The sequence below is a fragment of the Arachis hypogaea genome, chromosome 11, assembly GCF_003086295.3.
Source record: "Arachis hypogaea cultivar Tifrunner chromosome 11, arahy.Tifrunner.gnm2.J5K5, whole genome shotgun sequence".
In the NCBI taxonomy this organism is placed as follows: domain Eukaryota; kingdom Viridiplantae; phylum Streptophyta; class Magnoliopsida; order Fabales; family Fabaceae; genus Arachis; species Arachis hypogaea.
Window position 1 is genome coordinate 33367529 of NC_092046.1, and position 13362 is coordinate 33380890.

Below are 13362 nucleotides of genomic sequence, written 5' to 3' on the forward strand. Positions count from 1 at the left end.
GGAAGAAGAAGGCTGCTGTTTCCTTTATATTATGGGTCCGGTTGGACCCACATGCTCGATTTGTGCCCCGATTCAACCGGTTCGGTCCTTCCGGTCCGATTTTGAGCTAAATTTTCGAAATTGATATAAAAATTCTCGTTTTGCCGAGCTCTATCCTATTTTGATATTAGTTTTGCATATTTAATTTTCCTATTGAAAATTCAATTTATTGACTAATTATATACCGATTTTAGCGGGGTTTACATCCTACCCACCTAATTAGGAATTTTGTCCTCAAAATTCAGAGTGCGTTACCTGAATGGAGGTGTGGGTAGTCCTTCCGCATCTCTATCTCAAGCTCCTAGGTATATTCTTCAATACCAGCCCAACACCAAGCTACTTTCACTAAGAAAGTCTCTTTCCCGTGTAAACGCTTAATGCTAGTATCATCAATTCTAACGAGAGTTATTGGAAACGTCAGATCTTCTCTCACTTGAACTAATTCCGGCTTTAGGGCATGACTAGGATCAAAATTGTATTTACGAAGCTGCGATATGTGAAACACGTCATGCAGGTTCAAACAATGTGGTAGTAAAGCGATCCTATACGCCACTTGTCCGATGTGATAGGCATTTAGCTTTTTAGTTTTTGATTGATCATCCGATTCTAGTTCATTGAAGTGATCTTCAGAAATAGGTATCCCCTTCCTTCCAACTTGAGAAGTCTTCTTCTTAGATCCACCTAACTCTTTTGTCGGCTTTCATAGTGAGAATTCTAACTTAGATTTGCGTAACTCTTCCTCTGTTGTTTCGGCTGTCAAATTCAGGAACTAAGACGTTTGATATTCCAGTTTTTGGTTAATTCAAAGGTGTCTAGCATACTGTAAAGTCTCACCTTCTCTCTGATGTATAGGCTCTTCGATATTCCCGATAAGTAGTTTACTCCGATGGGCAAAATGGACTTGATCACTTGGTCCACGATTCCCTGACAGTATCACCTTTTGTCCTAGTCCTCGGCAACCTACTATGAAATCGATGGCTATTCTCTTTTATCTTTAATGTAGAACCTTCGATGGTTGTAGCATTTCAAACAGTTTCTGGTGGTCTTTCATTTCTTTCTCATACGTCAAACTTGTAATCACATAGATTTCCACCTCGTTCTTCATTTCTGTCTGCTCAAAATATCTTCTTTGATTCGTGGTATGTTTTAGAAATCTCAAGGTAACTTCAAAAATTTTCTCTTGTAAGCTTCGAACAACAATTTCTTATTTCAACTTCCGACCTCAACACATAACCCTCTCTTGGTGTCTTCTGGATTCAACCGGCTTCGGTACTCTTAGTAGCCCCTTATCACCGTTATTGCATTCCATAAGTCTTTGACTTTACGATCTCTATTTCGACATTAAACATATAAATCTTTCTTAGTTCCCTTTCATTTGCCAGACTTCGACATCCTCGGTAGGTCTTTATCGTCCCCTCACGCTTCCTGCATTTCGTCTTTGCTATGTGTTAAAACCGCAATAGATTTAGTTTGACTCCTTTAGCTATTCCCTTAATATCCAATTTAAAGTTCCAACTTATCTAGCCTTCCTTTCTCCGAAATTTATATCCAAGCATTTTCCCAGAAACTTCTTACTCAGGGCATCCGTTACCACTTCATGATGTTGTATTTACACGTATCCTAAACCCCTCTGGTAATGTATCGCACTAATTCCGAGTTGTTAAATAAGTTCGGGTATTCTAATTACTGGATTTGGGGTTAATCCTTCTCTTGGAGTTTGAAAGCTCTCTTCATATTCGGGTATCTATGTAACCGGTGTATTTCTAGCGCATTAAACTAATCATAGGCTTTGTGGTCGACAAGAATTTAAAGCTCCAAAACTCTTTTTGACGGCGCACGCTTACCTGCTTCATCTTCCGTATCCAAAAGTCATGCTCTTAAGGAATCAACATCTCCACAGTCACAACTATATTTTATACGTGATACTAATATAGGCTCGAGTTGATTTTCAAAAGGACATTAAGCTCGAAAAATGAATGAGCAATACAAACGGTGTTCGTAATGAGTTAGAAAGGAAATCTTGTACACGGTTAATCAGGATTATACCGAAATGATAGAATACACAAGGAGAGAAACCTGGGTGCATCTCAAGAAAAGAGTTCAAATTAGAGACCTTTTGTAGGAAGAACAGAGCGTACAGAGTCAAAGAAGTCTCAGCTGATTCTGAAGAACATGGTTTGCGAATAGGGGCAACTCTAGTCATAGCGAGCATACAAGATTCAAGGATTACGCGCTTATACCAAGACAAGCTCAGACTCATCCTGGAAGAAACAATATTCATGCGCACAAGGAGTAAAGTTAGAAAGGTAGTCAAGCTATTTAGGAAGAGCTCCGGATCGAATGTCAATGCAGGTTTCAAAAGAAGAATTAGATCGGGTCGCGAAGGTTCGTTAGCACACTCTCTCTGCATAAGATTTCCTATCGTTTTCTTCCTTCTTCTCCAGCATAACCGATGCTTCCCACAAAGAAATAGTTGGTTAGGTGATTCCCTCTTCTAGTACTCCCTTCCACTCAATCCTAAATTCTACCGGTTATAATGATGTCTTCATTTGTGGTGCAATTGAAGTTAATCCGGTTTTCGGTACTAAGCCTATCGCAAACTCGCTTTCTCTCTGGAATGGAAGTTTTGACACACCTTCAAGAATTGTCTTAGAAACTCTCTCGTATAGAGATTTGGTTTCATCTCCACTTACCTCTGAACAATTAACATCTAAAGGTTGTGTTCGCTCTACTCCTCTTCCTCAAAGTTTCACCATCACTGAATTCCAAACAATAACTCTGCGTAACCCTCAACACTCCTGATTTCTTAGATATGGTCCAACCTGCTTCCACTACGTTACTTAATCCTTAACCTTCAAAAGTCTAACCACCCCTCTAAGGTAGCTAAGTGTCACTCCGTCTCAATAACTAATAGTTTTTGACTAATTATCGACTTGGACCTCATGATTACTGAAACTTGTTATACATCACGAATGAGTATTACATATTAACCGTATGCAAGGAAATTAGAAATTCAACTGATGGTTTAAAATTACCTCGGCTATGAGAATTAAATTCAGTTGCATCCCGATTTTCTTTGTATGGACAATTCCAAGACATATGCCCTGGTCTCCCGCACTTGTAACATATGCCTAATCCGACCCTGCACGGTCTGTTTGGATGGTACTTCTTGCACCTTGGGCACCTTAAATTATCCAGTTGAGTACTAGTTTTCCGTTCAGCATTCGGATCCAGACGGTTATCGTTCCTTCGGTCATTGCTCCAGCGCTGAGAATGTGAAGCGACAAAGCGATTCTTTTTGAAAGTTTGGCTCCTCGGCGTAATCTTTCCCTTTTTCTTTGTGAAGGGTTCTCGGTGATCACTTCTTGCTACCTTAGCCCTCCTTGAGCTTTCTCCTATTGCCTGACCCACGTTAACCTGCTCCAGATAACTCAGTGGTACCCCTGTATTCGGAGCATTATGTCCACCTTCATATTCATTATCATCATTGTTGCCAGTTCCAACTTGTGGTTGCACCCCATCCATTACTCGGATGGTCGCGACAGCAATAGTACCAATGGCAGCAGCAACACTCGTCATTGCGATCACGATATCGGTCAAACTATCTATTGGTATGGTTACCTCATTAGCTCTCCATCCTTGACCTCGATTACGCTCACGACCGCGCCCACGAGATGCCATTTGGTTCCTGTTCACACCAAACAAGTGATATCAAGGTGATCAGTCTCAATATCTCTAGTTTAGTATTTCAAAGTTCCAAATGCATGCTCATGAGCATTCATGCCTTATATATCAGTTAGATACCCTAAATAGCATGTATAGACACCCAGAGTATGTCCAGAGGCATAATCAGTCCGTCCCTCAGGCTCTATAGGAACGAACTGCTCTGATACCATAATGTAACACCCTACCATACTTAATCTTATGCTTAAGTCATAAGACTGAGATAGTAAGGTATTACGACCTCTAAAAATAGTAATATATATATATATATATAATAGAGAAAAGATACTTAACTAGGAGCCTTGAAAAATGGGTAAAACAATCGCAAAACAAAAAGCGCAACGCTCAGGAAAGGATTACTTGCGTGCTAAGAAACCTAATAGGAACATGATAAAGTTAAGCAAAAGAATAAAGGAAAGCCAAGGAAACAGCATAACTAGCCCCTGACTTAGCCTGCGAAGCTAAGGCTGGCCAGAGGATATATATATATATGAACATACATAGGTATCCCCAAAATATACCAAAATACCAAAATAAACTCCTATCTCTCCCTCAACCTCTAAGAGGAGCAGCATACATAAGTTACTTGGAGAGTAAGCTAAATACATATATACATATATACAAATAGAAAACCAAAATACACCCAAGGAATACTTCGCTTCCCAGGATCCAGACGCCTAGCGAGGAGCCTCTCGACCTGCATCTGAAAAAACAACAATACAATATGGAATGAGAATCGGAGGTTCTCAGCATGGTAAAAGTGCCACGCGCATAATAAATACGGTCCTGAGAATGTCATAGGCAATCCTAGAACTCCGTTATTCAATTATCCAACTTAAGTACTAAACAGAAGCCATAAACAGGGGGAGGTATTCTAAATCTGCCTAACTTACTCAAGTTCAAGCTTAACCTAACACCAAACCATTTCCTCCGTTTCCTCCATCCTTTCATCATTCAGAATGCAACAGAAACAAGCAACCAAACAAGTTCACGCACAAGTAATGATCAAATAGTACAAATAGCAAGTATAACAAATAGCAGGTAATATATATCACTTAGGCATACCCAGAAAATGCATAGCAATCAATACAAACAAATGCATATGATGCATGCCTGTCCTATGGCTGATGGGGCCCATCTGTCGGTTATCCAGCCAACCCGACAAGTCCGAAAACCTTAGACTGTCCCCCGTCGCGCATTTGACTCAGAACCAATTGAGAAAGAAACCTGGATGAGTAAAGTTTAACTACATTAATTTTCAAAGTAATTGGATTTAACTTGAATTTTATATTGAATTTTGAATATCACATGCTGCTGCTGTTTTTCTGGTTTTATGCACTGCAGAGCAGTCACGGTTTTTCCTTTATTCCTGAGGCTAGAAAAATCCAAAAATTATGATATTTAGTTTTTTAGAAAGCTTATTTCAATATGAACGCCTGGACATAAAGTTTGTGCAATTCCGAGTTTATTTGCTATATTAGAAACAGAAAAGAAAATAGAGTGTCGAGGATGTCTTAGTGATAGTCATGAGTTCGAGAAGTTAAAGTTTAATCCTCGTGTGATGTGATTGATTTAATGTTAGAGTTGGGTTGATTTTAAGATTATTTGATATTAAGAAGGATGAGAAGAGTTTGATGGTCAGGACCCGGAAAGGGTAATCAAGATGAATTATAAGGGAATGACGATGAAAAATGTGAAAGGGAGGTTGTTAATAAAAGGAGTTAATATGTCATGGCTTGATAAATGATTAAATAATGATTATGACTATGAAATGGCTTTTGAATGATGATATCTGAGATACGAGTTTCCCTGGGTAAAAACCGTGGCTCGCCACCACGTGTTCCAGTTGATTCTCGATACTCTGTTAACCCTACGTCGTAAGGGTGACCGGGCACGTATAAATTCCCGGGTATGGATAGCCCCATTGAGTGATTTTATGAAATATGAATGTGAACTCTATGCATAGACTCTTGGGGATGCGCGACGGGGGACAGTCTAAGGTTTTCGAACTTGTCGGGTTGGCTGGATAACCGACAGATGGGCCCCATCAGCCATAGGACAGGCATGCATCATATGCATTTGTTTGTATTGATTGCTATGCATTTTCTGGGTATGCCTAAGTGATATATATTACCTGCTATTTGTTATACTTGCTATTTGTACTATTTGATCATTACTTGTGCGTGAACTTGTTTGGTTGCTTGTTTCTGTTGCATTCTGAATGATGAAAGGATGGAGGAAACGGAGGAAATGGTTTGGTGTTAGGTTAAGCTTGAACTTGAGTAAGTTAGGTAGATTTAGAATACCTCCCCCTGTTTATGGCTTCTGTTTAGTACTTAAGTTGGATAATTGAATAACGGAGTTCTAGGATTGCCTATGACATTCTCAGGACCGTATTTATTATGCGCGTGGCACTTTTACCATGCTGAGAACCTCCGGTTCTCATTCCATATTGTATTGTTGTTTTTTCAGATGCAGGTCGAGAGGCTCCTCGCTAGGCGTCTGGATCCTGGGAAGCGAAGTAGTCCTTGGGTGTATTTTGGTTTTCTATTTGTATATATGTATATATGTATTTAGCTTACTCTCCAAGTAACTTATGTATGCTGCTCCTCTTAGAGGTTGAGGGAGAGATAGGAGTTTATTTTGGTATTTTGGTATATTTTGGGGATACCTATGTATGTTCATATGTATATATATATATATATATATATATATATATATATATATATATATATATATATATATATATCCTCTGGCCAGCCTTAGCTTCGCAGGCTAAGTCAGGGGCTAGTTATGCTGTTTCCTTGGCTTTCCTTTATTCTTTTGCTTAACTTTATCATGTTCCTATTAGGTTTCTTAGCACGCAAGTAATCCTTTCCTGAGCGTTGCGCTTTTTGTTTTGCGATTTTGTTTTACCCATTTTTCAAGGCTCCTAGTTAAGTATCTTTTCTCTATTATATATATATATATATATTACTATTTTTAGAGGTCGTAATACCTTACTATCTCAGTCTTATGACTTAAGCATAAGATTAAGTATGGTAGGGTGTTACATTACCTGGAAGTTAAGTAAAAATGAGACAAAATCTGTTTTAAAAACCAACAAGCTTAGTACCTTTCAATTGGAATAACTTTTATTACAAAACTCCAATTAAGCTAAATTTTGATTTGAGAACCCCTAGCTCATCCAGAAACAAGTGTGTCTTGGTTGCAACACAATTTCTATTTAATTCTAAAAGTTACAAGCATTGGAAGTTGATGCATAGCTTGCTGAAATCTGTTTCTTTTCAGTTTTGACCACCAATATTCAAAAATTCACAGCTCCCAATCCTCAACTCTTAAAATTCTGAAATTTTAGAGAAATAAAGCAAGTTAATCAAATTTTATAACAAAATTAGTTTCGCTCCAAAACTCAACTCGTAGAAATCGCAGCAAGACAAACAAGTTGCTGTCCTGATTGATCTTTTCTGCTGCTGGACAGATTTAACAACCTAACTTTAAAAATTTGCCATAAATTATATATTTAACAAAAAGGTCCCAAATTTTCCAGTTTAGTTCCTTATATTCCCAAGTTTAGCCCAAACTTGGTCTCATGCAATTTCGATCATTACATAATTAGTTACAGCATATACAATACCACCACAACACAACTCTACATCCTTATTAACAAACACCAATTCTAATCCACCATAAATAAATATAAGAGCACACCATTAATAACTTTCACACCTCATAATTCTAATATATAAATTTACTAACAAATCTATTCTAACAACATTACAAGGCTAATCATTAAATACAACAAACAATCCAACTTATTCTATGGTTCCTCTAACCTAAGTTTTCACAACACCGTAAATATTAAACGTGCGAAACTTAAACCATACCTTGGCCGATCACTTAATTCACCCAAGGCAGCCTCTCAATACAAAAATCACAGCCCCTCCAAGCTCAATCAAACAGCCCAAAAGCAAGCCTTGTCACCAACAAAGCTCCAAGTAATCCAAATTCAAGTCCAATGCATAAACACCCTCTTAAACTACACCTAATACACACATATATATGTTCCAATTCAGTTTTCTATTACCAAAAATAAGATTGAGCTAGGGTTAGGGTATTCTTACCACACCCATATGCTCAATAGATTGAGCCCACAAGTTCCGGAAGCTAACTTGAACCTAGAACATAGAAATTGGACAAGATTCACCATAGGTTTTCAAGTTTATCAAAGAAAGAGGGATAGGGATTCTGAACTTAATAAGAGGTTTACTAGTGAAATTATTCGGATAGAAAGGTAGAGCTTGACGCGCTGAGCGCGTGGCCGCGAACGGTGCGGCGATCGGAGCCCGGACGGAGGAGTTATGGTGGATCAAAGGGTTAGGGTTTGAGAGCTTCTCTCCCTTTCCTCCAATTCTGTTTTGGCGTTGCAGCAACTAATGAGGAAGAAGAAGGCTGCTGTTTCCTTTATATTATGGGTCCGGTTGGACCCACATGCTCGATTTGTGCCCCGATTCAACCGGTTCGGTCCTTCCGGTCCGATTTTGAGCTAAATTTTCGAAATTGATATAAAAATTTTCGTTTTGCCGAGCTCTATCCTATTTTGATATTAGTTTTGCATATTTAATTTTCCTATTGAAAATTCAATTTATTGACTAATTATATACCGATTTTAGCGGGGTTTACACATATCATTCTCATAAAATCATATGTATTCTTGTTATAATAATATTAATCGAAAATAAGTGGTTAAACACTAAATGAGTTACATTTTTCATATATATTACAATGGCTAATATCACATATTATAACTTGTGAAATTATATTATAAAATAGTAATAAGTTTGAACAACTTTAAAAAAATAAAATATATTAAAAAATTACTTGTTGATTCATAAGATTTTGTTTTTAGAAATTTGTTTATAATCTATGATTAATAATGAAATTATATATATGCTATTTATCTTATATGTATTTTATTTTACTTGATTGAAACTTATATTTTTTTTGGTATCGACGATGTTAGTGACTGTAGAGAGATTTTTACCATTAAATAAAACTATAGAGAAATTAAAAACAAAATTTGTTGATATTTTTTTGATAATTCATTTAACTTTTAATTAAAATTAAAATTAAATTATATATTCAATTTATATTTGTTTGTTTATTATAATAATTATTTGTAATAGATAATATATTTAAGTATTTTTGAAAGAAACAATTTAATTTTACACAATTAAAAGATAACTATGAAATTGGATTTAAGACAAAGTGAAATATAATAAACACATTCGGAGTAAAAGTTAAATAAATAATTAAAAATATGATAAAAAAAGCAACTAATAAAAGAAGTAGAAATGGGCAGCAAAGATTATACATGTAGTCGATAAAAAATACACTACAAAAAAAATTTAGTAAAATCAATGAATATAAAATATGAAAGACAAAAATCAAGATATGTTCCTATTAAAAAATTTCAAAAAAAATATTATGAAGAAGAACTTATTAATAAAGTTATAAAAAAATATTACAGAAAATTTGAAATATTAATAAACAAAATAATAACATCCTTAAAAACTATTAATAAAAAAATAAAAAATATATAAAACAAAATCATAGAAAATTTTGGCAAAATAAAGAAATTATAAAAATTATAATAGAAGTACAAAAAAAAAGAAAAAAAAAGTATAAAATATGTGTGTGTAAGTTTTAAATTAAATTCATTTATTTGATTTTTTTATTCATTATTTATTAAATAATTTAATATTTATTTTGGTCAAATCAAATAATTAGTATAATTAATTATTTATACTTAATGTTATTTATCTAGTAGTATAACTGAAACATATTGAAATATCAAGAATAAAACTAAAACTAAATATTAAGAATAAAATAAAAAAATTTATATTTACTATCTTATAATTTTTTTAGATAAAAATAGGAAATAATATATTTATAAATAAATAAAAATTATTATTAAAAATTGAATATTCAAATAAAACAAAAATAAACTATAACTTGTAAAAGCAATTTATAAGATTTGTTACATAAATATTAAAATGTATGAACTGTGATGTTGTTAAAGTAGCGTTTGGAAGAGAGACAAAGACTGAAAGACTAAGACTGAGAGACTGAGACTAAGACTGAAATAAGAATGAACTCTAATTTAATTTGCATAAAGAGTAAAGTTGGAATTAATTAATTGAAATGAAGATATTTTAGATATAAAATGTTATTAAAGGTTAATTTTCATTTTAAAAAATTTCAGTCCTCTGTCCCCACTTTTTGAAACTACTGAAATACTAAAATTTTAGAAGCATAGACTGAAATTTTAATACCAGTCTTTGGGTCAACGAACATGATATTGAGTTTCAATCTCTAAGTCTCTATTCTAGTACAACACAAATACAAATCATCATACAATATAAATAAATATATAAAAGTAGAAATAAAATCTTCAAACTCAATTAATATTTGGTGACTGCAAACTCAATTAATATAACGATAAATGAAAATTTTGTTATTTATCTACTAAATGCAGTAGTAAATATTGGACAAAATGAAATCATATTTTTATAAATATATTTATAGATAACTTAAAAATTAGAAACAAACACACTAAATAACATATAGCATCAATGGTAAAATATAACCTAAAAAATTACTTAAATTAAAAAAAAAATGTGCATGTGAATGTGATGAATTATAATAAATTTATATATGAGGAGTAAAAATAAAATAAAAAATAAAAAAGAAAATAAAAAAATAATTAAAAAAAGTAAAAAAAGATAAAACAAATAATGTGTGGAATAAATAAAAAATGTATTGTAATAGAAGATTGATATAATCAATTAATATAAAAGATAAAAGAAAAAAATTAAAATACGATCTCATTAAACAAATTTCAAGAAAAAATTTTGAAGAAGAATCTATTAATCAACTTTATAAAAATATTATAAAAAATTAAAATGCCTTTAAATAAAATAATTCTATTAATCAAAATACATAAAAAAATAATTGATATAAAACAAAATTGTAAATTTTTTTTAGCAAAATTAAGATAGAAAAACAAAAATAAAGAAATTACAAATATTACACTTGAAACACAAAATAGAGAGGAAAAAAGGATAGAAAGCACATTCTAATTATATATAATTAAAATATGTTGAGTTATTAAATTCAAGAAATTGAATTGATGAATAAAAATAATGATTAAATACAATAAATTCTGATGACTAAAAATAATAAATTAAACTAAAGAAAATTTGAAAATATTATCTGAGAATATAGGAATCATAGAATATATAATATAGAAGTATATATACATTAATAATAAAATAAAATCCTAGCATATAGAATTGGAATCCTTTAATATTTTTAAATGAATTAAATGAATTCATTTAAAAATAATAAATATTCATTCACTACAATAATTAATATCCGTTTTATTTACTGGACCGTACTAATATGAGAGCAATTAAAAAATATATGTGACCAGTTTAAATAATTTATTTAAGTATCAATTAATTAATACTCATTTTATTTTATATAATAATAATAATAATAATAATAATAATAAGATAATAAATTAAATTAAATTAAATTAAATGAATTTATTTATTTCATTGTCTTATATATTATTTATTAAATTATTTAATATTTATGTGATTTAATGAATCAAACAAAATTTTAAATAATTTATTATCTATTCTAATTAAATTAAATATTGGATTAGTTATGATTGATGTAATTTAATGAATCAAATAAAATATTAAATTATAGAATATTATTTATTCTAATAAAATCAAATAAAATATAATTATATAATTTATATTTATTTTATAAGGATACATTTTAAAAATATTTATTTTTAAATAATTTTTATAAAATATTTTTTTATAATGTTTCTAGTCTATACTTTAAGGGCACAATTAGCAGAATCCATTAAAAAATTCTTAATTAGTTAATACAAATAATGATTAGTATACTTGATTTGGTTCAATAAATTAAAAGAAACAAATGTAAAAGGAAGAGATAAAAAAAAGTGATCGAATAAAAATGTGTAGCTATCAAAAAATAAAAAAAAAGTCTTTTTTAGTTTTTTATTTATTAATTATTAACTTATTATAATTAATTTCACATCATTTATTATGTGTCATTCATCTTACAAATTAACACAATCAATTAGTTTAATTATAGATGATGGTTTCAGTGGCTAAGAGAAGGGGGTTGAATCTTAGCCCCCTTTTTGCTTAGTAACACTTGCTGGTCTTTGAAATAACTTCAGGAGACTTTTATGTTTTTATCTCGTCCCTAGCCACGAGACTTTTTAGTTTTGTCTCGTCACTTGGCACGAGATATTTTTGGTTTTAGCTCCTGTGCAGTAGAAACAGAAATGGAGTAGTAGAGAAAGAAGATTACACCCAGATATATCCTGGTTCAGCTGCTAAGTGCAATGCAGCCTACATCCAGTCTCCATCACAACAATGATGGAATTTCACTATAATCAACTTGATTACAAACTGTAAAGTGCTAACCCAACTTACAAGGGGATTCCCACAGAATCATGAAACACAACATAGATGAACAAAGGAACTCTAAGACATCTATGGCTTTTTCTTTTAATTTTGCACTCTCTGTCTTTTTCCGCTCTATGGCTTTTTCATACAAACCTCACTATTTGCCTTTTTCCATGAGACTCAAGACATGACAAAATTAAACAGAAAAATACAAAACATAATACATTGAAGGAGAAGAGAAAACTGTTAGCTCAGGTAGGTCTGAGAATTCTGTGCCTTTGCACTCTCAAACTTTCTCCTTACTCCAAACAGTGGCTGTTCTCTCTTTTTATAGAAGAGGGAAGCCTCCACTTTTGAAGCCAAAAGTCAAGCCAACTTCTTCTTCTTCAAGAAACAGAACCGGTTTGGTCACATAGAGAGAGAAGAGATAACCATGCAAAAACCATCGTACAATTACCTCTAGTCCTTCCTTGGTTACCACTCTTTATCAATCCGAACGCTCCATCCTTGACTTGCTCTCCAAGATGGATTTCTGGCCCTTGATGCTTCATGATGATGATGACTTCATCTGCTTCAATCTTTTCCTCTTCCATCACTTCGCTACTCTAGCTACTTCCTGTGGTGGTTGATCAGAATCAAAGACAAGCCATGCCTCCAAGAATCTCTACCTTGCTGGCCGAATCTTCTTCTTTCATTTTGAGCATGAAGAGTCGAGATTACCTCACCAAATCTACCCATATTTGGTGAAAATCTCAGCCACAGCACACTTTTGTTTTGTTATGTTTTCTTGTCATCAACATGATGGTCTTGTAGAGTGTTCTTCCTTCACTTCGGTAGCTCCATTTTGTTTTCATGGTTTCTTGTGTAATAACCGAAGGAGAGAAGGAAAGAGATGAGAGAGAAGAAAGTATGAAGAAAAGCAATCAAGTGTGTTTGAATAAATTAATTAAAAAGAGTTGCTTTTACTTCCCTTGCTAGAGTGGCGTGTAGTACTATGGCAATCAATTAATTCAGCTGCAAATTTCTCTCTCATATTTTCCATGCAATAAATGACAATTTAATGAGTTTTGGAATCCATTGCATG

At 32.8% G+C, this 13362-nt stretch overlaps 1 long non-coding RNA gene across 2 annotated transcripts; it reads right to left on the reverse strand.

The window, feature by feature from the left end:
• Window positions 1-4188: 4188 nt before the first annotated feature.
• On the reverse strand, window positions 4189-8202 carry LOC112723849 (uncharacterized). 2 transcript variants are annotated; one of them, XR_003163198.2, is made up of 4 exons: window positions 8033-8202; window positions 7887-7940; window positions 7650-7807; window positions 4189-4465 (listed from the first exon to the last, which is right to left on the reverse strand). It is a non-coding gene; the product is annotated as an uncharacterized lncRNA (long non-coding RNA). The 2 variants fall into 2 exon arrangements; XR_011868116.1 differs by lacking the exon at window positions 4189-4465 and adding an exon at window positions 6858-7108.
• Between the last annotated feature and the right edge of the window lie 5160 nt (window positions 8203-13362).